The sequence below is a fragment of the Gavialis gangeticus genome, unplaced genomic scaffold (assembly GCF_001723915.1).
Source record: "Gavialis gangeticus isolate Ggan-Ray unplaced genomic scaffold, GavGan_comp1, whole genome shotgun sequence".
NCBI lineage: Eukaryota > Metazoa > Chordata > Crocodylia > Gavialidae > Gavialis > Gavialis gangeticus.
The window spans coordinates 21,712,351-21,716,879 of NW_017729009.1; positions in this window are offsets into that span (position 1 = coordinate 21,712,351).

A 4,529-nucleotide genomic window follows, 5' to 3' on the forward strand; every position below is an offset into this window, starting at 1 on the left:
TTTCCCCCCAATTTTCTACAATAGTTTTATACTGGTGAAGTCAGTGTAGTTTTAATGAATCATAGACTCATAGGGTTGGAAAGAACTGCAGGGTCATCTAGTCCAACTCCTGGCACAAATGCAGGAGTGTTACAAAACTAGTGTTACTGAGTGCAAAATAGGGGAAGAGGGGATGCTTGCATTTTTTTACTTATTTGCCTAGTTATGAATTTTTGAGCCAGACAAACAAATAGAAAAATATTAGCCTTAGGCTTTATGAACCTCTTCTTTTCTATGAAATGGAAACAATAGTACTTACCTGCCTGCTAAAAAGCACAAGGTTTAATTCACTGATGTTGGTAAATCCATTTGAGATCTTCAGCTGAAAGTATCATTTGTATAAAATTTACATTAGCAAAAAATAAAGTAATGGCAGGTCTCTATATCAGCCGTAAGAAAAATCCTAGCCCCAAAACTCAGTAAGAATTTTGGCATTGAATTCAGTGGAGCCAAGATGTGCCTCTATAGCTTTTATTATAAACATGGTGGGCCAATACACATGGCTGGCAAATCAATTCAGCAGGGCTCATCCAGAATGGATAGGCAGGAAGGAAAGGGAAGAAGCGGTGTGACCTAGTGGACAGAACACTGACTTTGGCTGACTTGGTTTCTATTCCTGGCTTTCTGAGTGACGCTGGGAAAGTCATTTCAGCTTTCCTCCCCATGTCAATTTTGCAACTGTAAAATGGGAATAAAGATGCTCATCTTCTTTGTAAAGTACTTCGGGATCTACTGATGAAAAGTGCTACATATAGGAGCTTGATGCTATTTTGTATTGTGCATCACATGCTATGCTGAATTGCTAAAAACCTTCATACCAAGATAAAAGACCCAAAAAACAAAATGCAACAGATGGGGAATAAATATAAATCACCCTGTCAACAAAAGAATGCAAAGAAGAAAAGAGTAAGACTGTCTGTGTCACAAGAGACTGTTGTAATGAATGGAGCTCTCTGAGTCATACTGACCATTACCTACACACTATTTATCTAAGGACATGATGTGGGATTCAGTAATATGTTACTCATGTAGATGGAAGTAGAGGAAAAGTGCACATCTGCCATTTAAGCAGTGGTCTTTCTGCAAACAGATATGTTATTAGATGGTGAGGAATTTCTCCTAAAGCCTAATTAAAAGTACTGTTTTTTAGCAGAAGAATTGCCATGGCACATGCATGCTGGCAATGGGACACATTCTATGGGAGTCAGGATAAAGCAAAAATCAGTTTTTCTATACTGAGCACTAACTGGTTCAGTTTAGAATCAACACCCTAAAACAATATTTAATACTTATCTTCAAAATATATTTTCTCTTCTCTGGCTAAATTACACCAGCATTCCCCACAGTGCAACAAACAGAGATTCCTTTTAATTTGCATGTGTCTCTACCTGTTAGGATTATTAAAAATCCCAGAAGCAGAAGGCTGTCTAGTTGTGCATGCATGGACAGATTTCAGTGTTCAGCATCCAGCAGCTCCCATGATGATACCTAAAAGTAAGATTTTTCCAAGGGACCCGGCATCCAAAACATAGTCACGAGGCTTGAGTTCTTTAGAAAATATAGTCATTTGTTTGATACCTAAATAGGAAATGAGGTCTTTTGAAAATCTGATGTGTCAAGACCAGTACCTATCCAAGTAAATGTTTTGAACTTGCTATGTTTGCACCTCCTAAAGCCTCTTTGCTCCCCAACTACTCTGTAAAACAACAGCCAGAGGGTTACCCTGGAAAGTAATAATAATCACTAGAAATAATGGACAGGCTCCCGTTGATGGCAGTGGAAGTTTTACCATTGATTTCAGTGGAGTCAGCACTTCGGTTAAGCTTTGCTGCAACTGCTGTAGTCTCGATGCCCAAGCCAAAACCCCTTAAAGTCAGCTGAAAGACTCCCATGGATTCCAGTGAATGTCAAATAAGGCCCTAAGTGGGGAACATTAATAACGTGTTCATTTCTTTGTTGTTGCTTCCTTCATTTCATGGGTATTTTCAGTGGATTGAGAGAAGTCCAGATGAGAATCAGGTAACTGAAATGCCTTTGGGGAGCTGAGTCACAGCTATTCTTGAACTAGGGAGATCTCTGAATACAGTGATTTTTACCCTAAAAATAACCCTGGAATGCTTGCTAAAGTTCACATGCAAAGCTTTTGCTGAAAATAAAATCCCTAAAGAAAGGAAGGAGACCAATAGCTGCTCTTGGAAAACGCCCTTAGCTTTGCACTTTAACGACATTTGAGGCAATCATTAGCTTTCCTAGATCCTGAGCTAGCTGAGCTGCAGACGGACTGACTTTCCCATCAGTGAGTTACGTGATAAGCACAGAAGTGAAAAACAGCTTTAACAGCCTTTTCACTGGATCTTGCAGAGAAATGAGGACTCTTTTCCAAATCAATCAGGATCATAGAAGAATTGACCTGAGCTTGGTACAGTCTTACCTAATTCTTACATCCTCTTCTAATGAGATCATTTTTTGTGAACCTTCAGATGAGTTCTTTGTACTAAATTCTGGTTCATGATAGACCACCCGTCTCTACCTGTTCCCATGCCCAGATCACAGAAATGAGAAACATTTGTCTCTTTTCTGGTCCGGTGTATCAAGAGATCCAAGCATCAAGTGAAACAGAGCCTGAGTTTCCCCCAACTTCAGGGTATAGAGCAGGAGGTATTTTGAATGAAACTTGTTCAAAATCAGCAACAAACCAAGAAATTGCCATTTTTATCCCCCCCCCTCCCCCCTCTTTCATATGTCTGGAAACCTTCTGGCCAGTTCTAATTATGAAGCACCTTGGTAAGGCACACTGGGTATGTGGCAAGAGAAATTCACTTACCAGTATAGTATAGGTAATAATTTTCCCCTCGGGATATTTGCTAAATTTGTGGGGGTGGAAGGAAAGGAGTGATTTTGAGTCAAGAGTGAGATTTAAGGCTTTTGCTGCCTCTTTTCTCTTTGTTTATCTTTCTTTTTGCATCAATCACTCTTCCCTCAACCCCATTTATTATTTTCTTTCTTGGTCTGAATGTGAGACATAGGTATTCTTCGTAGGCTGATCCCTATCTAGCAGGCAAACCCTGCCCTAGGGGTATTTTTCTTTGCCTAACCCATGCAGAATGCAACCCTCCCATTCTCCTTCATGTCCCAGGGAGATAATGAATGAGGGAATGATGGCTGATTTTAGGAAAGGGGGAGAAGTACTGGACATGAATTGCAACGGGATGGGGGGAAACAACGATAGGGATCAAGCCCAATAGTAAAGCTTATGCCCTTCATGCAACACCTCTGGAGAACAGGTGGTAGATGCCACGTTGCAGAAGCTGCAGCATTCACAGGCTCCCTGACTCTTACCCTCTAAGTGGGGCATGCGGAGGGAGGGAGGAGGACACACACCCTCTGAACTGCTTCACCCTGGTGGTGTTTTCCTGGACTGGTTCTAGCTTGAACCTTTGGCCCTCTTGGAGAGGGCGAGTACAATTTAGTGTTGGGGAATATTTCTCATTATCAGAAACTGCTTGCCCTCAGCATTCACCACCATTCCCAAAGCTACCCCTGGGGCTGTATTATTTTTGCTTCCTTCTGAAATGTTCCCCTGTTGTTTCATAGGCATGTGGACAGGAAATGTTGACACCTATTCTCCATTGCAGCCAATGCAGCTGTCAGAATTTCCTCACATGTTTTATTTATTTTATTTGAGAATTTATCAGTTTAAATTTCAAATTCAGGCACAAAAATCCATACCATTATTAATATTTTATTAATATTTTTAATTACTTTAAAGTATAAATACAGAAAGTAATTATTTACATTTCAGTGGCCTTTTGAAATCTATTTATAAACATAACATAGCATTTACAGCAATTAAAGTCTAATTTTTCAGTCCAATGGACATTTCACCTGTATCATTTGGGGACATTGACCAAATAGCTATCCTAAAAAGGGTAATTAAGCTCTAAGGCCAAGTTATTCAGTCCCACAAGCATTATAATTTAAATAGCACAACTCTCTGCCTTTCATGCTGATATATATTTCCTCTATTGTTTAAAATGCCTTTGAAACATAATAAATTAAAAGCAATGACAGGCTAATTTATTCAAAATATTATTTGAGTTAACCCTTGTGATTATAAAATAAGATTCCTTTTTTAAATGCCACATCTGCTGAATAAGTTAGTTCTCTCTTCTCCAAGCTTTCCACATTATGAAATGTCCATTAGATTTTATATATAGATAGATCTATATCTATATAGATATCTATAGATCTCTATATTTTAATATGTATATAGATCTAGAGCTATATAAATAGCTATAGAGCTATATATTTTAATATGTATATAGATCTAGAGCTAAATACAGATCTATAGATCTCTGTATTTTAATATGTATATAGCTATAGAGCCATATAAATAGGTATAGATCTATATATTTTAATATGTATATAGCTATAGAGCCATATAAATAGCTATAGATCTCTATATTTTAATATGTATATAGCTATAGAGC